The following is a 27,091-nucleotide window of genomic DNA, read 5'->3' as shown; positions in this document are numbered from 1 at the left end:
GCCCAACCCCAAATGAGCTCAGGGCCCTCCAATGACTCCAAAATGTTGTTGGACACAGGAGAGTCTGAGTTTGCAAACTTGTGTAAAAATAAAGGCTCTTTGCCTTTACACACAGGTTTGAGTCTCCCAGTTGGTTTTGGGGAACTCCCTGATCTGGGCATAACAACAGTTCATACGGTTTTTATGTTCTTTAACATCTCTTTTGATCTAGTCCAACCACCACTTTTAAGGATTCTGATTTACCAACTATATCAAACTGAGTTTTCTGTGGAATGTTCTACTTAGTTCATTTGGTTGGTTGCCTCTTTGTCTCATTTTTTTCTAAATTTTATACATGGGGCATTCGTCCTGGAAAAATACTATGGGCCCAGTTTACTTTTTTTTTTCCAAGACAAGATTTCTCTGTGCATTTGGAGTCTGTCCTGAAACTAGCTCTTGTAGACCAGGCTGGCCTTGAACTCACGGAGATCCACCTGCCTCTGCCTCTCGAGTGCTGGGATTAAAGGCACGCGCTACCACCACCTGGTTTTTTTTTTTCTACAATTTACAAAGTTGTGAGGGCCCAGTTTACTTTTACATCTATTAAACATTGGGACATATGAGAATTTTACTGTCGTGCAGAAATACCAATTCATTCCAGTAGACAACAACTCAGGATGAAGTTTCTCTCTACATCTCAGAAGAAGACACTTGTAGCTGAGACTCACCTAAGAAGGAGAAGGAAAGGATTTGGAAATTTCTTCTAAAAACTCCACAAGTGGAGAGAGAGAGCTCATATAGCTCAAGTTCTGGACAAGCATATATTACTTGAGACAGTTTTGTGCTATATTTTGATCAGACTACAACTTTGGACAACGTGGCTAAACATAATTTGGGACAGGAAAAGAACAGAAATAAGCTCTGTAGCCTAAGATACAGAAAGAAATCTAGATTTTGTTTAACTAATGTCCTATTATGAGCCTCTTCAGAACTTTCTGGAGACAAAACAGAATTACTCAATGTTGATCCGAAGAGGGACAGTAGCTGGGTGTGGTGGTGCACGCCTTTGATTCCAGCAGAGGGTGGTAGATCTCAAGGCCAGCCTCCTCCTCTTACTGAATTCAAGGATGGTCAGTGCTATTTAAATAGACCCCCATCTCAAAAAATAAACACAAACAAATAAGGAAAAAAAGAGGGCCAGGATCAGTATTGGGAGGATGGTGTTATGGAGGGAGAACAAGATCTGCCTTGAGGAACTCCCATCTCTCCCTGATGCAGAGACATACATTGCCCAGTACCATTAGTTTGGCTATTAAACTTAATAGCTTAAGATTTTTAAAAGAGAGTTTGAGAAGCATTAGATGAACTATGATTTCTTCTGTTGACTATTGCCTGTCCAGGCTTTATATTATTAAAGCTTCACCTCTAGCTGGGCAGTGGTGGTGCACAACTTTCATCCCAGCACTCAGGGAGGCAGAAGCAGGTGGATCTCTGTGAGTTTGAGGCCAGCCTGGTCTACAGAGTGAGTTCCAGGATACCCAGGGCTGTTACACAGAGGAAAACCTTTCTCAAAAAACAAACTCTCAAAAAAACAAACAAAACAAAAAAGCAAAGACCCCCCCCGCAAAAAAAACCCACTTCTAGTGTTTTAGAATGTGACTGTATTTGGAAAGAGTTGCTACCCAGATTTCAACTGTAGCAAGATCAACTTTGAACCCACCCTGACATTACACATTGAAGCAGGATTCGCAGCACATGATGCTGACTGTCTACTCTAATCAACTGGACCATTTTCTTCCCTGCTGCTTTGGTTCTGTTGTAATCAGGTGTTTAGGAAAAGGTCCTATCTCAGGCTTATATTGGGGCGATGGTGGAATTTTAAATAGTCAATCAAAAGCACTGAAAGACTCATTCTCCTTGCTAGTGGTTAGTTTAGGCATGAGTATGTATGTGCTTTAGTCCTGAGACTGAGAAGTCTCCTGGGGCACTTTTGGGAAAGATTTTTCTCAGTAATAAAAAGACATGTACAGTAAGAGACTTCCTTTATGCTGCCACTGGTGAAGTTACTTTGCATTCAGAATGCTCTCAGCAGAGAAAATCAGGCAAAAGGGGAGGAGGAGGAGGAAGAAGAGGAGGACGAAGAAGAAGAAAAGCCTCCTATGCCTTTGATGATACCATTTGACACTGATATTATCCCGAAAGGATACAGGAATTTTTCTTCCACTTCTCTTCTCTCTCTCTCTCTCTCTGTCTCTTGTGTGTGCGCACTTTTGTTTTTGTTTTTCGAGACAGGGTTTCTCTCTGTAGCTTTGGAGCCTGTCCTGGAACTTACTCTGTAGACCAGGCTGACCTTGAACTCAAAGAGATCTACCCACTTTTTTCCAAGCTGGTATAACCTCTTTGGATGTCAGTGTGGTGATTTCTCAGAAAATTAGGAAACAACCTTCCTCAAGACCCAGTAATACCACTTTTGGGTATATATCCAAAGGATGCTCAATCGTGCCACAAGAACATGTGCTCAACTATGTTCATAGCAGCTTTGTTTGTCATAGCCAGAACCTGGAAACAACTTAAATGCCCCTCTACCGAAGAATGGATAAAAAAAATGTGGTACATTTACACAACGGAGTACTATGCAGCAGAAAAAAAAATGACATCTTGAATTTTGCAGGAAAATGGATGGAGCTAGAAAACATCATTTTGAGTGAGGTAACCCAGACCCAGAAAGACAATTATCACATGTACTCACTCATAGGTGGTTTTTAAACATAAAGCAAAGAAAGCCAGTCTACAAACCACAATCCCAGAGAACTTAGACAACAATGCGGGCACTAAGAGAGACTTACATAGATCTAATCTACATGGGAAGTAGAAAGTAGAAAAAGACAAGATCTCCTGAGTAAATTGGGAGCATGGGGACCTTGGGGGAGGATTGAAGGGGCAAGGGGAGATGCAGGGAGGGGAGCAGAGAAAAATGTAGAGCTCAATAAATATCATGGAAAAATAAAAAAAAGAGCTCAAATTGTGACATACACATTGTAGGAAGAAGCCCTTGAATACATGAAAAGACTGAAAAAAAGTAAGAGCATTCATTGGTTCCTCAAGGAAATGGAGACTAACTACTGAATATAGTAGCATACTGTCTGTTCAGTGACCTGAGAACTGCCAGGCTAATGCATCATGAGTAGTGACATGGGAAACATTAATTTGGACCAGAGCACTAAAGTTATAAGCACAGAAGAGGGTGAACTTTCAAGTTCATCTAGTTCCTCAATGGGCACATTACCTTACTCGTGACTTGAAACTTGTCATAGGAGCCCTGTGTTAAGGCAGGAGAGAACAATCGTCCTGCATGTATACCTTCTAGACAACCCTCCTGCTCCACAATTGGAACCAATGCACTGTCTGCTTCAAAACTTTGACTACATTATGTAGTTAATGTGTGCCAACCATTAGACATAATACCTGAAGCGCCACTTTCAAGTAACTCTAAATATCTCCTGGTGTCAGAGAGAAGCTCCCACACCTACATTTTGAGACAAAGACTGTGGTATGTCAGGATATTAAACCCCTAACAATTGAAATGATAGGCCTTTAGGCCAATTTTATCAAAAAATCAATAGTGAGGTTGTTATTAAAATTATATTGCTGAGACTGGATTATAGAGTAGGCACCCAAATATAGAACATGAATATGCTTATTATAAATTATCAAACTGGGCGGTGGTGGCCCACTCCTTTAATCCCAGCACTCAGGGAAGCAGAGGCAGGTGGATCTCTGTGAGTTCGAGGCCACCCTGGTTTACAAAGCAAGTTTTAGAATAGCCAGAAATACCCAGCACTCGGGAGGCAGAGGCAGGCGGATCTCTGTGAGTTCGAGACCAGCCTGGTCTACAGAGCTAGTTCCAGGACAGGCTCCAAAGCCGCAGAGAAACCCTGTCTCGAAAAACCAAAAAAAAAAAAAAAAAAAAAAAAAGAATAGCCAGAAATACACAGAGAAACCCTGTCTTGAAAAAACAAAACAAAAACCAAATAGACTGTCATCAAAATTACAAAATTAAAATATATGCTGAATAATTTATGGATAATTAGAATATTTTTGCTATTTCTTTGTTTTTGTTTTTTGAGTTTTTTTTTTGTTTGGTCAATGGCTCTTGCAGGGAGCATTATTCCCTGTGTGGCTTAACTTCACTTAAACTATATATGTAAGTATAGTTTATATATGTATATATTACACACATTTTAAGTAAGCTCAAAAAAAATGTTTCCCTGTGACTTTATCAAGTATCTTTGGTGTTATTTATTTCTCTTTTTTCCATTACCCTTCTTTACTCCTACTCAGTTACAATCCCCCCGTTATTCTCACTACCAACTTCATAGCACCTGTCTTCCACTATCCAATTTTCTAGGGTTCATTCTCCTCTCCTTCTTTCCTGGCTTCTTTGTATTCTTTGGGGTTTTTTTTTTTCGAGACAAGGTTTCTCTGTGGTTTTGGAGCCTGTCCTGGAACTAGCTCTTGTAGACCAGGCTGGTCTCGAACTCACAGAGATCTGCCTGCCTCTGCCTCTCAAGTGCTGGGATTAAAGGCGTGCGCCACCACAGCCCGGCTTTTCCTGGCTTCTTTGGCTACTTTGTGTTAAGTGTTCATATCTAAAGGCTTGGAGCTAGAACCTACAAGTAAGAGAGAACACTTGGTTTTTGTCTCTCTGGATCTGGGTTACCTCACTCAGGATATTTTCCTTAATTTTTTTTTTACAGCTGATTCGAATTCCATTGTGTGTACCATGTTTTCTTTTCCATTTGTCAACCAAGGACACTTGGTTGTTACTGTTTGTTTGCTGTTTGTTGTTGTTGTTTGTTTGTTTGTTTTGTTTTGGCATTTTGATATGAGGTTTCTCTGCGTAACAGCCCGTATTCTGGAAGATTCTTTGTGGATCAGGCTGGCCTTGAACTCTGCCCCCCTAGTGTTGGGATTAAAGGTGTGCCACCAGCACCACCAGGAGAGATTTGATTTTTACTTCAGCGTATGTACACACAGAGATCGACCTGCCTCTGCCTCCCAAATGTAGCAAGACTGTGGGTATGCCTTTAGGTGTCATAACAGGCTTTCAAATCCCCTGGAACTGTGAGTTATAGGTACTTGTGAGCTGCCTAACATGGCTGCAGATAATTGAACTTGGGACTTCTGGAATAACAGCAAGTGCTCTTATGCACTGGACCATTGCTCCAACCCATGTGTCTTCTCTCTTGATCAATTATGTGGAAAGACTGTACACCCTGTCCTTTCAGATGACCAGTTTTGATGGTTTTTTTTTTAATCCTCTCAACCGGTCAACAGGGTCTTTGATAAATTTTTCCATGTTATTTTTCCATTTTTTAATTTTATTTGTTCTTTTTGTAAATTTTAGCCTTTTAATTCTTTTTTTTTTTTGGTTTTTCAAGACAGGTTTTTGGAGCCTGTTCTGGAACTAGCTCTTGTAGACCAGGCTGGCCTCGAACTCACAGAGATCGACCTGCCTCTGCCTCCCAAATGCAGGAATTAAAGGCGCGCACCATCACGGCCTGCCTGGTTATTTTTTATTTTAATTAAAATATAGTCATGTCTTCCTTCACTTACTATTCCCTCTCAAATTCATGACCTGGTCTACAAAAACTAGTTTTTGGACAGGCTCCAAAGCTACAGAGAAACCCTGTCTCAAAAAACCAAAACAACAAAAAACTAGAAATGTTAGGCAGAATAAACAGAGATACAAAAGAAATACAGAGACATAAGAGTCAGGAGGGCAACCCAGGGAATACTGAATCTGCCCGAGTTTACTTTCCACATGCTTTATATACCCCAATCCAAAAGGGCGGGGGGGGGGGGGGAGGCAAAAGACTGCTCTACCAAGACACAAAGAACAAACAGCAATTACAACTTCATTATATTAAGTAATTACATCCCGAGTTAAGTATTCTGTTGTTTAGGCAGGACGCGCAGCAACCACACCCTAGGTCAAGCGTCCGGTAAACAGGCACTCCCAGGGTCAAACCTCCTTTATAACCTAGAAGGAGCAAGCTCTTAGAGACCTCAAACTCACTGAGCTCTACCTGCCTCGGTCTCCCAAGAGCTGGGATTAAACTGCCCGGTTAGAAATAAAATCTCACGGTGGTGTTGCACGCCTTTAATCCCAGCACTCGGGAGGCAGAGGCAAGCGGATCTCTGTGAGTTCGAGGCCAGCCTGGTTTACAAGAGCTAGTGCCAGGACAGGTCCCAAAGCTACAGAGAAACCCCGTCTCAAAAAACTTAAAAAAAAAAAAGAAATAAAATCTTAAATTCCTGGAATTAAATGAAAATCACAACATAATGCAACAAAACCCCAGGGACACATTAAAGGCAGTCCTAAGGGGAAAATTTGGAGTTGTAAATATCTATATTACCAAATCAAATAGAAGCCGGGCAGTAGTGGCGCTCGTCTCTAATCCTTGCATTTGGGAGGCAAGGGCAAAGAAACCTCTGAGTTTGAGGTCAGCCTGTTCTACAGAGTGAGCTCCAGGGCAGCCAGAGCTGTTACTGAGAGAAACCCCTGTCTCAAAATAAAAAAAAATAAAACAAAAATAAAAGTCAGATAGAGGGGCTGGAGAGATGGCTCAGTGGTTAAGAGCATTGCCTGCTCTTTCAAAGGTCCTGAGTTCAATTCCCAGCAACCACATGGTGGCTCACAACCATCTGTAATGAGGCCTGGTGCCCTCTTCTGGCCTGCAGGGGTACGTGTAGGCAGAACATTGTATACATAATAAATAAATAAATAAATATTTAAAAAAAAGTCAGATAGAAAGCTGGGTATGGTGGCATGTCTTTAATTACAGAACACAAGAAGAAGAGGTAGGTAGATCTTTGTGAGTTCAAGGCAATCCTGATTTACATATAGAGTTTCAGGTCAGCCAGATCTTCACAGTGAGACACTGTCTCAAAACCAGAAATATACAGGTGGCTCTGTGGCGCAATGGATAGTGCATTGGACTTCTAGTGATGAAAAAATATACAAGCAAACAAATTCAGAAAGCACAAATAGGTGACTTACTCTCAAGAATTTTGAAAAACAATAACAAACTCAAATCAAGTAGACAGTAGAAATAATAAAAACCAAAGTAGAAATTAATGTAATAGAAACAAAGAAAATAATACAAACAATCAACGATGTACATATATTTGAATTTAAGAATATAAGTAAAGCCAGGGGTTGGTGGCACACACCTTAAATCCCAGCACTCAGAACGCAGGCAGATCTCTGTGAGTTCGAGACCAGCCTGGTCTTCAGTGCAAGTTCCAGGACAGGCTCCAAAGCTAAGAGAAATCCTGTCTCGAAAAAAAAAAAGAATATAAATAAAAACAGAAAACAACATCCATCTTTTGCTGCCTCCAAGAAACACCTTCACCATCAACCATTGTAGGATAAAAGGAATTTCAAGTAAAGGGAGATAAATAAACAGGCATAACTATTCTAATTTATTTCCTTTTTTCTTTCTTTTTTCTTTTTTTTTATTTTTCAAGACAGGGGATAGGGTTTCTCCATTCAGCTCTGGCTCTCCTGGAACTCACTCTGTAGACCAGGCTGGCCTCGAACTCATGGAAATTCATCTGCCTCTGCCTCCCTAAGTGCTGGGATTAAAGGTATGTGCCACGACCGCCCGGCGAATTATTCTAATTTCTTGTGGGGACTGTGGACCCCCCAGACCCTGAATTTCCTGTAAACAACTTGTTTTCCTATGCTTGCAGCTGCTCTGTGCACGAGACAGGGGAGTGGTTTCTGGTGGCTGCAGCTAAAAGATCCAGAGAGCTGGGGTGTGGCCAGAGCACTACATAAGCCGCCCCTGAACACAATAAAGTTGGCATTCTTGTATCAAGGATGACTCGTGTCCCTGTGTCTCTGTCTGTGTGCGTGTGTGTTTAAATCTCCAGGCCCTTGCCTGAGACTCGCGAACCGTCACATAGTACAGGTGCGTATTGTAACAAATAGCGCGAAAAGCAGACGTGGCATTGTGCTTTACAATTTCTGACCAAACAGACTTAAAACCTACACCAGACAGGTAAAATAAAGAGGAATAGTTCATACTCATTAACAGAAAGATCCATCAACAGTACATTACAATTCTAAGTCTATACACACCAAACGCAGAAGCACTCAATTTCATAAAGAAATACTTTTAGATCTATAATAACAGATTGATATAAACACAGTGGTAGCGGCAATTTCAAGACCTCAATCTCATCAATATTCATGTAATCCAGAAAAGAAAAACCACCAAACCGAGAAACTTTGGCGTTAAATGACATCTGAAATCAAATGGACATCACATCCAAACTCTAAATAATACATGTTCTTTTCAGCATCCCATGGAACTTTCCCCAAGATCAACCACACATTAGGACACAAAAGCAAGTCTCAATAAATAAAAGAACCTTGAAATCACACCCTATGTTCTATCTGACAACAATGGATTAAAGTTGGATGCTAACAGCAACAGAAACTGTAGAAAGTACATGTATTAGTCAGGGCTCTCTCCAGAACTGTTAGAGAGTGTAACAGGCATGTATGTGGGATTTAGTAGAGAGGCTTACAGGCTGTGGTCCAGTTTGTCCACCAATGGCTGTGTCACAGAGGAAAGACCAGGAATTTGCCAGTTCTTTAAGTTCACAAGGCTGGATGTCTCAGCAGCCCCAATCTGGTGCTGGAGTAGGAGAGAATTCCCAGAGCTGAGTCAGCCTGGGTCACAATCTTGAAGAAGTAGATATTAATACTAGAGAAAGAACGCCTCAGCAGCAAGACAGATGAACTTGCCAGCAAAATCGAGGGCAAGCAGGCAAAAAGCAAAAGCTTCCCCCCTCTTCCATGCCCTTTAGTGTGGGCTGACACTAGAAGGTGTGGTACAGATATGGGGTTCATCTTCGAACTGCAAATGATCCAATCAAGAAATTCTTTCACAAGCATGCCTAGTTTCTTGGGTTTTGGTTGATTCCAAGTGTAGTCTAGCTGACAACCAAGGTTAGTCATCACAAGTCAACTCATTGTCAGCTTGACATACAATCGCATCTTATATCATGCTGTATTTCCAAAAATAACAATAACAGGTCATAACTCTGTCTAGCATGATATAATTCCCCATGTACAACCACACATGCACTATATATTTTAGAATGGATGACAATGTTCTTTTAGCATATCAAAACTTAATATGATGACCATTGATATTATCTCAGATATATTATACAAGGTGGTAAAGAAATAGAGGAAAGGAAACACAAACATCTACTTAATATATGTACAAACACATTCTTAACAAAACAGCACAGAAACACTCATGCTAATCATAATCCTCACTTCTACAACTGGTCACGTGTCCTTAGCTGCTATTTAGAGTTACCTTCCTCTACCCCATTCTGTACTTCCTCCACCCTTAGCAAGCACCTCAGTAGTTCTTGGTTCTTTTCCTTTAGGAGTGACCCATACCTTCATTCCTGAAGGCTCTGTGTCCTTTGTCATCCTGCTTTGATTAGGGTGGATTGTTTTCCGTTGACTTTAATCACAGGGCATGGTAACACCACGAGACACCCTAAAACCTCTCCTGCATCCCAGATATACATATTCTTTCTTACCTCCATTGTGGAGAAGGGGTCTAATTTCCCCCTGGTAGTGTGGTTCAATCACCCCTCTTAACACTGTCATTTCTTTCTTAAGGGCATAAGAAGCCAAAACTGGCCAAGGGGGTGGGGGATGTCTGAGTCAGTGGAATGTTCGCTGTGTCTCCTAACAGGAATTCTCCTTACTCCCCCATCCCCCAACCCCATCTGGAACTAATACTTCTAGGCTAACAGAAATTAAAGACACAGGAACAAGAATCAAAGATTTTTCTAGTTGGTCCCTAGGAATGATAGTGAATGAAATCATTCCCATTTCTACCCCTTGATTCCTGGACCCATGAATCCTGACTATGGGAGAAGCCATACCATACCATACCATACCATACCATACCATACCATACCATATATTGGATGCCGATTCAAAGCATACACTGCCTGCCATAGCCCTCCAGGCTGCTGCCACCTAATTGGTACTGTAGCTGTGCCTTCCAAAGGACATTCCATCATTCTTATCAAGTCAGCTGGTGGGGACTATAGTAAGACCAGAAGATTTTATGAACATTGGCCCACTGTTACACTTCTCCGGCTGGCAGGTGAGTTCTTTATCAGAAGTAATACTGTGTGGAATACTGTGATGGTGAGTAAGGCATTTTGCAAGTTCATGGGTGGTAATTTTGGCAAAAGCACCAGGAAAGGCAAATCCATAACCAGGAAGGCGAAACTGTTGCTCTTTCCATAAAGGAAGTGTCCAAAGTAGCCAGCCTTCCATCAGGCTGCTGACTGGTCACCCCTGGGAATGGTGCCACCTTGGGGGCTTAATGTTGGTCTCTGTTGCTGGCAGATCAGACATTCAGCAGCAGCTGTAGCCAGGACAGGCTTAGTGAGCAGAAGTCCATGTTGTTGAGCCCATGCATAACCTCCATGTCTGCCGTCATGGTCACTTTGCTCATGAGCCCATTGGGCGATGACAGGGATGGCTGGGGAAGGAGGCTGACTGATTACTGAACTCCTCTGCTGAAGTCGCCTCTCAGACACAAGTACCTCCACATCCTTTGCCATTTAGAGAGATCTAGCCACATTCTTCTACCCCAGCTATCTTTCTCACCCACCAATTTTCCAATCACATTCTTTCCGAGCCCCTGACCACCCAGGCAATCCATGGGCTACAGCCATGACTTGGTGAACAATCATACATGTAGCAATTTCTTCTTCCAAACAAAATGTACAACCATGTGTACCGCTCAGCATTTTCCCACAATGAAGATGTACCTTCACCTATGGCTTTCAGGGTCACCCCAGAAAGGGGTTGTAATGCTGCAGCTGTCTACTTCTGGGTGCTGCCTGCATGGTATGCAGAGCCCTAGTCCTCTCCTCCTCAGTCAACCGATCATAAGGCACACCCCATCAGGGGCAAGTTTGGGAACAGAAGCCATTGTAACAGGAGGAGAAACCAGAGGCATTTAGGAAACTTCCTTATGTGATTCTTCATGTGACTTGTTTGTGCCTTCAGGACCTGCTCAGGCCCGATCACATATGTACCACTGTCATTTGATAACGCATTGCTGCTGTATGACTTGGTGGATCAAGAAATGCCCAGCTCATGATGGGCAGCTCAGGTTGAATGATAACTTGGTGGTCCACTGTCAAATGTTTATTCTCAAAGGGAGAATAGTTGTCTGCAGAAGATGGTAGAAGAGCCTTGCCCCCAAATCCCAAAGGTCTCTTCTGTGATTTGTCACAGCCAAAAGCTCCAAACAGCATCCCTATCTGCCACCAATACCTAAAATACCATCAGGTTTTCTAGGTCATATGGTCCAAGTGGTAGAGCAGCCTGGACCTGTTAAAGAGCCTTCTCTTGTTCCGAGTCCCACGCAAAGCTAGCAGCTTTATGAGTCACTTGACATATGGTCTGGAGTAACACACCCTAGTGAGGAATGAGCTGCCTCCAGAATCTATAGGCCCAGTAAGTGGTGTGCTTCTTTCTTGGTGGTGGGAGGGGCCAGGTGCAATAACTTACCCTTTACCTTAGAAGGAATATCTCTACATGCCCCACGCCAGTGGTTTCCTAAGAATTTCACTGAGGTAGAAGGCCCTTGAATTTTGACTGGGTTTATTTCCCATCCTGTGATGTACATAAGCATTACTAACAAATCTAAGGTGGTTGCTGCCTCCTGATCATTTTGTCAAGTCAGTATAATGTCACCAAATGTAGTGGACCATTGTTCTTTTTTTTTTCTTTTGGTTTTTCGAGAGAGGGTTTCTCTGTGGTTTTGGAGCCTGTCCTGGAACTAGCTCTTGTAGACCAGGCTGGCCTCGAATTCACAGAGATCCGCCTGCCTCTGCCTCCCAAGTGCTAGAATTAAAGGCGTGCGCCACCACCGCCTGGCTCTGTATTGACAGTTTGTCAGTCACTTTTTTCTGTGTCCTGCAGAATGTCTGGCAGACTCTTTCATGAAGTAGGAACCCCAAAGGACTGTCTCACCTTCTTTAGGCAGCATCAGCAGTCATTTTTCTGTGGGTCCTGCATGTCAAATTAATACAGCATACCATCAAGCATTCCAGGCAAGCACAGTTTCTTGCCCAAATGGCTAGGAAACTCCATAAGGAGCCTCAATGCCCATCTTTCTCTTGAATTAATTGGTGCTGTCAGGAGCAAATCTGTCTCATAGTCATAAAAAGTCCCAAGTTCCTAAAACATTTTAAATGCCATATTCTGAAGGTCTTTGAAAAATTTGAAGATTATCTATCTAACTAAAATATAACTCTATATATCTAGAAAACCTAACTAACATGACTATAGGCTTGACTATTATAGATGATTATCTATTAACCCATATTCCTTAATTATACATACATTTTTAAATGAGATTCATAAATACAATACCTTAATCAAGAGCAGAAATATATAACAAAATTGATCTTAAATTTGTATCAATAAACCAAGAGCCATACCAATGCAAAATATCCATCTCTATAGCACATCCCCCTTTAAATGTAAACAAACATTTATAAATAATATTTGGGAATTTGGGCATAGTTCTCTCCAAATTGCTTCCTGCTTTTTGTTGGGTGAATATTTTTTGGGGTGTCCTGGTGATTTTTCAGGGGATCCTGGTCCATCAAACCACATTAGTCTGGAAGGATTCCACAAATTCTCATCCTCTGGTAAAGTTCTGGCATCTGTCTCTGGCGGGACTACATGGCTTCTCTGCCTTCTTTCTCCCAGCATTCAGTTTAGTTTTCCTCACCTAGCTAAGTTCTGTCTTGGTATAGGTCAAAGCAGTTCCTTTATTCACTAACCAATGAAAAAAACACATAGACAGAAAGAAGCAACTCCCATACCAAACAGATAATCAAAACCAAACTTATTGAAATATAAAAAACAATACAAATAATCTATGAAACAGAAAGCTGGTTCTTTAAAAGTTTAACAAGATTAACAAACCTGTCCCAAATTAACCAAAAAAAGAGAATCCAAATTAATAAAATTGGAGACAAAAGAGAAACATTTCAACAGACACTGAGAAAATTCAGAGATTTATATTGACATACTTTAAAATGCATATTCAAGATGGAGGCTGGTGGCTTATGCCTTTAATCCCAGAATTGATGAGGCAGAGGTAGCAGATCTCTGTGAGTTCGAGGCCAGCCTGGGCTACATAGTTTCAAAACATCCAGGGTTGTTACACAGAGAAAGGCTGTCTCAAAAATTATTTTCAAAGTATTTTTATTGATAGATAATATGTTTCTATTTATAAAAGACCCCTAATGACTCCACCAGAAATCTACAGCTGATAGGTATATTAATCAAAGTAGCAGAACACAAAAATCAGTACCCTTCCTATACACAGGTGACAAGCATACAGGAAAAAAAATCAGGGAAACAATTGCATTCACAATATTCCATAAAGTAAAGTATCTAGGAATAAATCTAGCCAAAGATGTGAAAGACTTACACAATGAAAACTTTAAGTTGCTTAAAAGGAAATCGAATAAGATTAAGATTAAAGATCTCCCATGCCGTAGAATTAATATTGTGAAAATGGCCATCCTTCCAAAAGCAATCTATAGATTCAGTGCAATCCCCATCAAAAGTTGAAGGCAATTCTTCACTGAAACTGAAAAATTAATCTTAAATTATATGGAAACACAAAAGGGCAAATTATCCTGAACAATCCAAACCCTGTTGGACGTATCGCCATCTCAGGGTTAAAGTTAAACTACAGCATGACTGTGATAAAAACAGCATGATACTGGCATGAAACAGACTCGTCCTGCAGAGAACTCAGCTCCAAGTGGATAAAAGACCTTCCATAAAACCCAGGACCCTGAATCTGATAGAGGATAATGTAGGGAATATTCTTGAACTCACTTCAGCAGGAACAGGATCCCCATAGTGCAGCAATTAGCCAGGTAGTGCTGACTCATGCCTTACACCCAGCACTCCGGAGGCAGAGGCAGGTGGATCTCTTTGAGTTGGGGGCCAGCCTGGTCTACAGAGCGAGTTCCAAGACAACCAGTACTACACAGAGAAACCCATCATGAAAACAAACAAAAAGATCAACAATTAACAAATGGGCCCTCATGAAACAAAATAGTTTCTCTACCAGAAAGAGCATTATCATTTGAGTGAAGAGTTAGCCTACAGAGTGGGAAAACATCTTTACCAGCTATATACATCTGACAGAGGATTAGTGCTTAGAAGATACAAAGAACTGAAAAACTAAACATCAAGGGGAAAAACAAAGATGTGGCTTGAAACTAAAAGGATAGTTCTCAAAAGATAAAATGCAAATAGCTGAGAAACATTTTTTAAAATGTTCAACATTCCTAGTTATCAGGAAAATGCAAATCCAAACTACTTTGAGATTTTATCTTACCCCAGGAAGAATGGGTAAAATACAAAATCCAAATGATAGAATGTGCTAGCATGGATGTTTGGAAGTTGGAACACTTATTCACTGCTGTTGGGAATGAAAGCTTGTGTGGTCACTATGGAATCAGTGTGGAGGTTCTTCAAAAAGCTAGAAATATCTATCACAAGATATAGACAAATCACTCTTGGGCTGTATCTTACTATAGAGATATCTCTTTATCCATGTTCATTCTGTTCTATTCACAATGGCTAGGAAATGAAAACATCCTAAATGTTCATCAACTGATGGATAGCTAATTAACATGTGGTATATTTACATATTAGACTAGTATTCGGCTGTTAAGATTAATGAAATTATAAAACTTACAGTTTAAAAAAAATCACAGGTAAACAAATGGAGCTGGAAACAACCATCCTGAGTGAGGTCACCCAGACCTGAAAAGACAAATGTTGCATGTTTCCTCTCACTTGTAGACGTTAGATTTGAATCTTCTGACATGTGCGTTTTGTTTGGCATACCCTTATAATTTAGGAAATTGGTAAGGGGCTGTGGTAGTTTGAATGTAATTGGCCCCCATAATCTCATAGATACTGGCACTATTAATAAGTGTGGCTTTGTTGAGGTGGGTATGGCCTTGTTGGGGAAGTGTGTCATGGTGGAGGTGGGTTTTGGGGTTTCCTATACTCAGGATGCCACCCAGTGTCTCAGTCGACTTGCTGTCGCCTGCAAGATGTAGCGCTCTCAGCTCCAGCACCATGTCTGCCTGCACACCACCACACTCCCCACCATGATGATGATGGACTGAACTGCTGCAAATGGAAGCAGACCATCCCAATTAAATGTTCTCATTTATATGAGCTGCTGTGGTCATGGTGTCTCTTCACAACAATTAAAACATAGGGTAGGACTTTAAGAAAGGGGTATAAAATGCAGATGACCCCCATAGGCTCATAGGGAGTGGCACAGTTACAAGGCATGGCCTTGTTGGAGTAGGTGTGGCCTTATTGGAAGATGTGTGTCACTGGGGGTCGACCTTGAGGTTTCAGATAAATTATTGCACTTGGCCCCTCCCACCACCAAGAAAGAAGCACAACATTTACTGGCCTATTTGGATTCTGGAGGCAGCACATTCCTCACTAGGGTGTTTGTTACTCTGGCCCATATACCAAGTGACTTGCAAAGCTGCTATCATTGCATGTGGCCTGCAACAGGAGCAGGCTCTTCTACAGGTCTAGCCTGCTATGATCCAGCAGATCCAATGGTACTTGAGGTGTTGGTGGTAGATAGGGATGCTGTTGGAGTCTTTGGAAGGCTCTTATAGGTGAATCACAAAATAGACCTTTGGGTTTTGGAGCAAGTCTCTACCATCATATATAGACAACTACTCTCCCTTTGAAAGACAGCCTGCTATGAGGCCATAGTAGAAACTGAACATTTGACAATGGGTCACCAAATTACTATGCAACCTGAGCTGCCCATCATAAGCTGGGTGTTATCTGACCCACCAAGTCCTAAAGTAAGGCATGTACAGTAAACATCACTTTTCAAAGGGAAGTGATGCATATGTGATCGGGCCTGAGGAGGTCCTGAGGGCACAAGCAAGTTACATGAAGAAGTTTCCTAAATGCCTCTGGTTTCTATTCCCATTGCAATGCTGTCTGCTGCTTAGCATGTACTTCTAGCCTCTTGGGGGTGTGCTCTATGATTGGTTGACTGAGGAAGAGACTAGGGCTTGGTTGACTGATAGTTCTGTGCATTATGTAGGCACCAACTCAAAGTGGACAGCTGCAACATTGCAACCCTTTTCTGGGATACCCATGAAAAACACTGTGAAGGGAAATCTTTATAGTGGAGAGAACTTGGGCAGTACACATGGTCGTACATTTTGTTTGGAAGGAGAAATGGACAAACGTTCAATTGTTCACTGATTCATGGGTTGTAGTCAACAGATTGGCTCAATGGTCAGGGAGTTGGAAAGAATATGATTGGAAAATTGGTGAGAAAGACATCTGGGGGATAAGTATGTAGATAGATCTAAGTGGGCAAAGGATGTGAAGATAACTGTGTCCCATGTAAATGCTCATTAAAGGTGGCTTCATTAGAGAAGCAGCTCTTGATAATCAAGTAGATAGGATGGCTTATTTTATGGATAGTCATCCTCCCTCCCCAGATAATGGACCCATGAACAAAGTGGCCATTTTGGCAGAGATGAGGGTTATGCGTGGGCTCAATATCATGGACTTCAACTTACCAAGGCTGACCTGGCTATAGCTGCTGAGTGCCATATTTGCCAACAGCAGAGACAAACACTGAGCCCCAGATATGGCACAATTCCCTGGGGTGACTAGCCAGTGATTGGTGGCAGGTTGACTATATTGGACCACTTCCTCCATGGAAAGGACAACACTTTGTCCTTACTGGAGTAGACACTTATTCTGGTTATGGATTTGTCTTTCCTGCACATGATGCTTCTGCCAAAACCACCATCTGTGGACTAAGAGAATCTATACTCATATCTGAAGATTTGTAGCTAGGAACCATAGATGAGTGAGAATATGCAGTAGGGTTAGGAAAGGTAGGTGGGACTAACCTGACTGGGCCAGCTCACAGGATTCCCATGAGCTATTTTCAAGCATAGAACAAACATGACTCTTTTCTTTAAGACATTCGGAAAACCTATTACTTTGGAGAATGTATTAAAGATAGTCCAGAGGAAATATAGAGAGAACACAATTGTTTGAATGAGAAATGTCCCCCAAAAGCTCAGATATTTGAACACTTGTTCCCCAGTTAGTGGTGCTGTTTGTGAAGGTTATAGAACTTTCAGGAGGTATGTTCTTGCTGGAGGAAGTATATCACTGGAGTACCCCACTTATGCTCTCACCCCACTTCCAGTTCACTCTCTTTAATATGTGTTTGTGGTTACAGATAAGTTCACTCAGTTTTCTGCTCTGGCCCACCTTTTGCCATGCCTCCCCTTCCATTATGGACCCCACCTCTGGAACTGTAAGCCAAAATAAACCCTTCCTTCAATAATTTGCTTGGGGTCATGGTATTTTATCACAGCAACAGAAAAATAACTGATACAAGAACTATTTCAGCAGTCCAGATAAAGAGTGGCAAAATATAGTGGCAGAAGATATGGAAAGATCTGAGGGACATTTAAAATACAATAGTCCTAGAGTATTGCAATGTGAGTAGAGAATTCAGGAAAAAAACATGTTGTGACATAAATGAGTGGACAGTGTACAAATGACAGACATGGGAGAGGATTACAGAAACATTAGTGAAGAGGATCATATGTTTATGTTCATTTTGAGCTATATCTCTTTTGGCAGCAGACAGAATTGTAGATGCCAACAAGGAACCCAAGTTAGAGTAGTTTGAGCAAGCAGGGCTTAAATTTTCATGCACACACACAAGAATGCTATATGAAGTTGTTTCTGTGACTGCTGATATCCCCCTAATTGACTCAACTGTTTCTTCACAATCTCAAATGCTGTGCAACACATTCAATTCCAAGGCAGGGAAATTTTGTTTAAGAAGGGAGATGGAGATTACTGGCTTTTTGGAAGGCGAAGTTCTTATGAATTCAACATGATCTTTCCCACCATAGTCTCCCTCAGTCTAGAGGCCATTATGGGAATCTGTCAGCTTCTAAGCATGCCTATTCTGATAACACTTTCCACAAGTGGACAAATAATTACTGGAGCTACAAGAACACAGATCATTGAGGTACAACAAAGTGGATGGCAAGCTTAACATGTTGTCCCAAGAAGGGAGCATTTTGGGGAATATTCGTCTTCTCTCTCTCTCTCTCTCTCTCTCTCTCTCTCTCTCTCTCTCACACACACACACACACACACACACACACACACACACCTCCCCTCAGAGTTCTCCACTTAAGTATGAGAGTATCAGAAAGACTCAGACTGGCCAGGTAGTGGTGGCACATGTTTTTAATCCCAGCACTCGGGAGGCAGAGGAAGACAGATCTCTGAGGGTTTGAGGCCAGCCTAGTCTACAGAACAAGTTCCAGGACAATCTTCAAAGTTACACAGAGAAACCCTGTCTCGAGAAGAAAAGAAAAACAAAACAAGACTCAGACTGGAGATTTGCAATGAAATTTTGGGATTTCTGGAATTAGTATGATTTCACAATTGATGTCCAGTGCCTGAGAAAAGGAAAAGGGCAGGTAAAAAATCACAGTTAAGTCACAACAAAATAAATTAGAAATATATTGTACCATAAATAAGGAAAGTAGGAGAGTTCAAACCCTCCTAGTAACTATTTCCATCACCACCACTAGTGCTTTAAGTCCACACTTTCTAGAGCTACAGCAAGGCATGTAAACATAGAAAGGAAACAAAAGAAGATATCTAGATATCTAGACTGAAGGAAAACATAATCCAAGGGAAAGAAAAATGTTGCCCACTAGTGTATCATCCATTGGAAAAACTTAGTTGTATTGACTTATTCACTGGGAGATGTCTGGAGTGCTCAGTTAATGTTAACAATTACTGTCTTGGACTATGATATTTTAAGGTAATGGTTTTGCTTTCTTCCTTTACTTTTATGTATTACTACTGGTTATGAGCCTTAACCTTTAATGGCTGGCCCATTTCTCTAGCCTATTTTTTTGTATTACTTAAATTTCCTATGAGCACTTTTTCATCAATTCACAAGTTGTTCTAATTTTAGAAAGAAGAACAAGAGGACTAGGAGAAATATGTGAAGAAATTTTACAGTTAATTATGGTAAATGTTTCTGCCCAAAGCCTGGAATAGGTGTGACAGAATTTAAGACTATGTGTTTAAAACCAGAGAAACTGTATCAAATGCTGATGAAGAGTCAATGAAGAATGTTAACTTGTCATCTATGACCTTAGCAGAAGCACTTTTGGCACTGCTGCATGTCCAAACCATGTTGCATTGGGTCAAGAAGTACATGAATGGTGATGATAAAGGTGGTGTGTTCTTTCTACATATACACACATGCCTTCACTTTTTTTCCAACACAGGATTTCTCTTTAGCATTGGAGCCTGGAACTAGCTCTTGTAGTCAAGACTGGCCTCGAACTCAGAGAGATCCGCCTGCCTCTGCCTCCCGAGTGCTGGGATTAAAGGCATGCACTACCATCGCCCGACTATCTTCTCTACTTTTAAATAACTTTTATTGCTTGACAACTTCATACATGTATATATATTTTTTTCAACTCATACCTCCAGTTCCTTTCCTACTCATGTCCTATACCATTTTTTTGTAACTGTGTCCAATTAGTGTTTCCTATTAAAATGTTTGTTGTTTCTTTATATATAGAGCTCTATATTTTTCTCAACCCCCTTACTGCCTCTCTCCTCCCCTCAACCCCCTCTCAAGGTTCCCATGCTTCCCATTTACTCAGGAGATCTTGTCTTTTTCTACTTCCCTTCCTACTGGAATGTTAACTGATCTTGTCCATTTGACCTGATACACTGTGAAGTAGCAAGCCATTGCAGTTTTTACTTTTATTTCCATACTAATGATGTTGAGCATCTTTTCATATCCCTGTAGAATATATCTTTGGGAAAATGGGTCTTCATTTGTTCATCTTTTAATTGAAAAATTCCCTGTCAAATCATAAAAGGTCTTTATATATCTTGTGTATTAGCTCATTTCCACATACTACTTTCAAACTTTTAAGTTGCATTTTTCACTTTCGTCATAACATTCTTTGATGCACAAAATTATTTTGATGAAGTCCAATTTATTAATTTCGTCACTGATATTTTTGTCATGTGGGAATCCATTGCCAAAAACAAAGTAAATATACAATTTATTCAGATGTTTTCATATGAATTTAATATTTTAGGTCAGATACCAAATTACATGATTCCCATCTTAGTTAATTTTTGTGCATAATATGAGGTAGAGGTCTGTGATTGTTTTATGTTGACTTGACACAAGCTAGAGTCATTTGGGAAGAAAGAACTTCGATTGAGATTATGTCACCACTAGATTGGCTTGTGATGTATTTTCCTGATTGATGATTAAATGTGAGAGAGACCAAATCAGCAGCCACTCCTGGGCTGCTGAATCCATGGGAGCAAAACAGTAAGCAGCATTCCTCCATTGCCTCTGCTTTAGTTCCTGCCTTGACTTCCTTGAGAGGTGACCATATGACTGTAAGCTAAAACAAGCCCTTTCCTCCCTAAGTTGCTTACGGTCAGGTATTTCATCATAGCAACAAAAACCGCTAAGACAGGGTCCAACTTGGACCTTTTCTAAACACTTATCTAGTTATCAAAGCACTTGATATAGATGTCAGTGCTATTCTTTAATTTTCTCAGCACAATTCTAGTGAATCCGTCTATGTAATTTATTTATTTTTGGTTTTCTGAGACAAGGTTTCTCTGTAGCTTTTGGTTCCTGTCCTGGAACTAGCTCTTGTAGACCAGGCTGGTCTCGAACTCACAGAGATCCGCCTGCCTCTGCCTCCCGAGTGCTGGGATTAAAGGCGTGCGCCACCACCGCCCGGCTTTCTTATAAGTTTTAGAATGAGATTTTTCAACTTCAAGAAGAGACAGTTACCTACTTCCAAAAGTGTCAGTGAATGCAGGGCTACATGCAAAGATCAAAAGAATGTGTGCTTAAAAAGCACTTAGGTTTCAAGCTCCCCTCCTTACTCTGTGAAATATGGGATTTGTGTATTACCTATGCCCTAGAAGAATAAGTAATATTCTTACAAGAGGGAAAACAGATCATCTCTGGAATGGAGGAAACTAAGCATAAATGAAGTTGTGGATTCCTTAGTATGAGAAATTAAGTGGGCATATTCAAATAGATTATCAGGCATCTGGGGACAATATCTAACATGAAAAACAGAGAGATGGGGCCTGGAGAAATGGCTCAGCGGTTAAGAGCACTGACTCTTTCTTCTTCCAGAGGTCCTGAGTTCAATTCCCAGCAACCATGTGAGATCTAGTGCCCTCTTCTGGGGAGCAGGTACACATGCAGGCAGAATACTGCATATATAATAAATAAATAAATGAATAAATCTTAGGGCTGGAGGGCTGGCTCAGTGGTTAAGAGTACTGATTGCTCTTCCAGGGGACCCGGGTTCAATTCCCAGCACCCACATGGCAGCTCACAACTGTCTGAAGATCCAGTTGCAGAGGATCTGACACCTTCACATCAATGCACATAAAATAAAGTTAAATAAACCATAAAAAATATTAAAAAAAACAGAGAGATGGGAAGAAATTTTCAGGAAACTATATACTAAAATAACTTTTTAAGAAAGTCAACCAGGGGCGGAGGTGAGGCCTAGTGGTAGGCAGTGCATTTGAGTAGTATTTGTTGAGTGCCTGGGTTTTAGCCTCAGCACACCAACCACAAAAAGTTACCAACATTTACTTTTAAAAAAGGAACAAGAAAGGCTGGAGATGATATGGGAAGTCCTTCTGTATATGTGCTCATTTTACTGGTTAATAAAGAAGCTGCTTTCGGCCAATGGCTTAACAGAATAAAGCCAGGCTGGAAGAGATGTAGAGAGAGTAGGCAGAGTCAGGAGAAGCCACATAGTCAACCCGCAGGAGACAAATACCTTTACCAGAGCCTGCTGAAACTTTGCTGGTAGACCACTACCTCGTGGTGATGCACAGATTAATGGAGATGGGTTAGTTTAGGATATAAGAACTAGTAGAAATATGCTTAAGCTATTGGCCAAACAGGATCGCAAATAATATAGTTTCTGAGTGATTATTCAAGGGATCTGAGTAGCCAGGAATGAACAAGTGGCCTCCTCAACAATATGGAAAGATGGATCAGCATATGGTGCAGTGCTCTTGCTCTTGCAGAGGATCATAGTCTAGTTCCTAGTACCCACATCATAGCTTAAAACCACTGTAAAAATTGATGTCTTCTGGTTTCTAGTCATGCAGGTGGTACATATGCATACATGTAGATACTCACACATATAAAACAGAAATCAATCCTTCTAAAAAGAGAAATAAGAAAATGATGGTATTATTTTAAAGAAATGTGCTCTTGGGGGTTAGTGTGATGGCTTAGTGGTTAAGAGCACTGGCTGTTCTTCCAGAGAACGCAGGTTCAAGTCCCAGCACCCACATGGCATCTCACAACTGTCTGTAACTCCAGTTCCAAGGAATCTGATACCTTTACATCAAAAACACATAAAGTTAAATAAATTATTTAAAAAAAGAAATGTGCTCTTAGAACTTAAACATTATCAGGCACGAAGAACTTATTAGTTAAGTTTGGAATCATCAGTAAGTGGAAGTCAGAGAACAACTTGTAGGAATCAGTTTACTCTTCTAAGTGGGTCCTGGAAATCACGTCACCAGGCTTGGTGCCAAGCACCTTTAAGCCACTTGGCCAGCCCATTTCAGAATACAAGTGAGATAATAACTGGGCAATGTGCAGCCTGAGAGACTTTGGAGCACTTAGCCGTAAATTATCTTTATCATACTCCTTCCTTCAAGATGCAAGGATCTGTGCAGATGAGAGGAGTAGAAAGATTTTAAGAGCCAGGGGTGGTGGATACCACCAAGGAAATGGCATTTTTTCATACGCAATGGGGTTGATGCAATATGAACTTACAGATAATATGACAGCATGCATAAAACCTGCACAAAATCAAACATCACACCTCACATGCAGACAGCAAAGTGGGCACAAAATCCTACCCCCTCAAACAAGAAGCTATTTGTAATTAATACCTCCTGGGTGAGGGAAGTCAGTTGTCTTCAATGGCATATGAAGACAAGGAAGTGAGCACAAAATCCCATTCCCACCTCCAACAAGAAGCTATTTGCCATTGATAGCTCCTGGGAGAGGGAGGTCGGTTTTCTTCAATGGAGTGACACTGGGTACATCAACTACTCTCCAGGGACAGGCCTCATGCTGAAGAATAATTGGCCATTCCAAAACCACAGAGAAACCCTGTCTCGAAAAACCAAAAAAAAAAAAAAAGAATAATTGGCCAAAACAAAACAAACTCCGTATTTATGCATGCTTTTTTGTTTTTTGTTAGAAAAAGAAAATTAGGTTGGGTAGGTGGGAGAGATTGGAGGAGAAATGTATGAAAAACTTAAAAAAATAAAAACTTGTTAGCAATATTAGATGTTTTGAAATCTTCCAGAAATTGGAAGTCAGAGGACAACTTGTGGAGATCAGTTCTTCCACCCTGTGGGTTCTGGGGATCAAACTTGAGCCATCATGGTCAGGGTTCATTTTCTGCTTATATTTAATAACTCCGGCACCTCCCTCTTTAAAAGTGTTTTTTGTTGCTTCTATACCTTTGTCCTTTTCTTTCCTTTTTCCTTTAACTAAAATCAGTCTTGGTCACTGAGGCAGCAGGTGTTCTCTGACTTGTGGCTGCATAACTGCAATCTCTGATTCCATTTTCACATGGCTTTTGTGTCTGTGTTTTCTCTGGTTCTTATAAAAAGCATTTTCATTAGGTTTGGGGGTCATTCAGATGATCCAGGATGGTTTCCTTTTGTGATCTTTCGCTTAGTTGTATTTTCCAAGAACATTTTACTAAATAAAATGAATGTGATAGAATGGCTATAGGGGTGCAAATGTAGTCAAGTCTTCTCGAAGATCAACATTCAACACACTATAGCTACCATAATTCCTTTGCTTTTCCATAGTCATCAGAATAATCTTGGGAATATCAAATATGCTGAAAACTTTTATTAGAATCACATTATGCTTATATATGAACTTGGAAGAACTGCTATTCTTTTTTTTTTTTTTTTTGGTTTTTCAAGACAGGGTTTCTCTGCAGCTTTGGAGCCTGTCCTGGCACTAGCTCTTGTAGACCAGGCTGGCCTCGCACTCGCAGAGATCCGCCTGCCTCTGCCTCCCGAGTGCTGGGATTAAAGGCATGAGCCACCAGTGCCCAGCAGAACTGCTATTCTTATCTTCTAAACAATGAACTTAGTTTTTAGAATTTTAAAAACCTTTCATCAGAATTTTCATCATATAAGACCTGATTATGTTTCATTATGCATTTTAGAAAACTTTTTGTGTTCAATTAACACATTTATATACTTCTTAAATTTCATCTTCAAAGTATAAAGGTCTAGTTAAGAGAAATACAGTTCTTTTATCTGTGATCTTGTATACTGCAGCCTTTCTAAAGTTATTTGTCGAATCTCAGTTTTGTAGAATATTGCATACAACCATCATTATATCTGCAACTAAAAACTTTATCTCTTCCTTTCCAATATGGATGCCTTTTACTTACTATGCTTCGCTAATTGGTCTGGCTTCTATAGTAAGCTGAATACAAACAGTGATAAGAGCCATCCTTGTGTTTAATCTTGGGAATATTAAATGTTATACCTTTGTAAATACTTACCAAGTTTAGAAAGTTGTCACAGACCGAATGTTTATGTACTCCTACTCCCGAATTCATTAGTTAAAATCTCAAATACCATGATGGATTTAGAAGGTGGGATCTTCATAAGGTAATCAGGTTTAGCCGATATTATGAAGGTGGGACCCTTCAGATAGGTTTAGTACACTTATAAGAAATCTCACATATATCCTCACCCCTACCTATCAAACCACCAAATGAAGATACAGCAAAAAAGTAGCTTGCAAGCTAAAAAACAAAAAATAACTCTGCTGCTCTGGAGTACAAAATTTGAACAGCAGAGGTGCTTGATTTGATGAGACAATTTTCATTAACTTCCAGATCCTGTCTGTAAGCATGCATGCAGCAGATTCCCTTAAAATATTTTATGTGTGTGTATGTTTGGCAGATTTCTGTCAGTATGCATGCCAACACTTGTTTTTTTTTTTTTTTGAAACAGTTTCTTTCTTTTTTTTTTTTTGGTTTTTTCGAGACAGGGTTTCTCTGTGGCTTTTTGGAGCCTGTCCTGGAACTAGCTCTGTAGACCAGGCTGGTCTCGAACTCACAGAGATCCGCCTGCCTCTGCCTCCCGAGTGCTGGGATTAAAGGCATGTGCCACCATCGCCCGGCTTGAAACAGTTTCTTGTGTAAAAGTCTTGGCTGTCCTGAAACTCATTTATAGACCAGGCTGGCCTCAAACTCAAGAGATCCACCTGCCTCTGCCTCCTGCATGTTAGGAATAAAGGTATGTGCTGCCACACTTGGCTCATGCCAACAATTTTTTTTTACTTATTATATATGCAGTAACTGCCTGTAGGCCAGAAGAAGGTGCCAGATCTCATTACAGATGGTTGTGAGTCACTATGTGGTTGCCAGGAATTGAACTCAGGACCTTTGGAAAAACAACCAGTGCTTTTAACCACTGAGCCATCTCTCCAGCCTGTCATGTCAACAATTTTTAAAAATATTTTTAAATGTGTGTGTCCATTCACAGAAACCAAAAGAAACCCTTAGGATCCCGAAGCTGGAGTTATAGGCGGTTGTGAGCCACCAGATGTAATGGGTGCTGGAAAAGAAACATACTTGTGCAAAAGCAGTAAGCACTCTTGAGTCTGAGCCACTTCTCCAGTACCATGCAATAGATTATTTAAAATTAAATATTTATGTATGATGTATACAAATAGGAAGTACCATTATTAATACACTCCCATTTTCATGAATTTCATATATTTTTCTATCATATTCTTTGCCAACTCCTCCCTGCACCATACTCACCTAACTTCATATCCTCTCTTTATTAAAAACAGTCTGTGACAGCATGCCCAAGTCTTGCACAAAGTCAATCCAGACAAAAATCCCAGCTTGAAGGAGACATTCTCACAAATTTCCACCCCTAGCCAAGAAGCTTTTTTCAAATGACAGCTTCTGAAAAAGGGACAATCAGTTTTCTTTAATAAGTGACCTGAGTATTATCAACTATACTTCAGGGCAGGTCCCATGCTTAGTAGTCAGTATTGCAGCTGATTCTTGAATAACTGTATTGTTTCCTTATGGTGTATATGTTATCAATTTTGTTTCTTTTCTTGCTCCAGTTTATAGTTCTAGCACAGTATTCGCTATAGTTGCCCATGGAAATTGAGAGATATTTTTGTATTATATATTGCTCATATTACTTTTTTATTTTTACGTGTATAAGTATTTTGCTTGAATATATATATCTGTGTACCATGTGCATGCTTGGTGCTCTCAAAGGTCAGAAGAGGGCATTAGATCCCCTGAAACTGCAATTATGGGTGGCTGTTAGATACTGTGTGGGTACTGGGGCATTGAATCTGGGTCCTCAGAGAGAACAAGTGTTCCTAACCACTGAGCCATTTTTCCAGCCCCTCATATTACTTTATATTTGAATATGCACGGATATAGAAGTTTGATACTTTTTCATTATTGTATAGAATTAAGAGATGGTAAAAATGACAAATAGTTTATGTGATTAAAATTTTGTTTTCTGTAATTAAGATTATTTATGTGACTCCATTACAATGACTGATTGAGCATGATTTAAAACAGCAATAAAAACAAACAATGGTTCTTACCAGAAACCAATCATGCTCAAACTCTTCTGTCTTCCTGGCCTCCAGAACCCTGAAAACTGCTTAGACTGCTTATTCTGTAGTATTTTGTTTTAGAAGCCCAAGTGAAGGCAGATATTCTCCTTTATTATGAATGTGTGCAGAATTTTGTTGAATGC

At 40.5% G+C, this 27,091-nt stretch overlaps 2 pseudogenes; one reads left to right on the top strand and one right to left on the bottom strand.

Annotated features, from left to right (window-relative positions):
- Positions 1-11,820, bottom strand: part of LOC121443065 — a 47,847-nt pseudogene extending 36,027 nt beyond the window's left edge.
- Positions 11,821-11,949: 129 nt separating this feature from the next.
- On the top strand, positions 11,950-17,007 carry LOC121443064 (annotated as a pseudogene).
- The last annotated feature ends 10,084 nt before the right edge of the window (positions 17,008-27,091 follow it).

This window comes from Microtus oregoni, unplaced genomic scaffold (genome assembly GCF_018167655.1).
Source record: "Microtus oregoni isolate MIOR12 unplaced genomic scaffold, Mior012 000099F_ref0000060, whole genome shotgun sequence".
Classification (NCBI taxonomy): Eukaryota; Metazoa; Chordata; class Mammalia; order Rodentia; family Cricetidae; genus Microtus; species Microtus oregoni.
The sequence above is the reverse complement of the archived record's forward strand: the minus strand, read 5'-3'. Positions and strand labels throughout refer to the sequence as shown.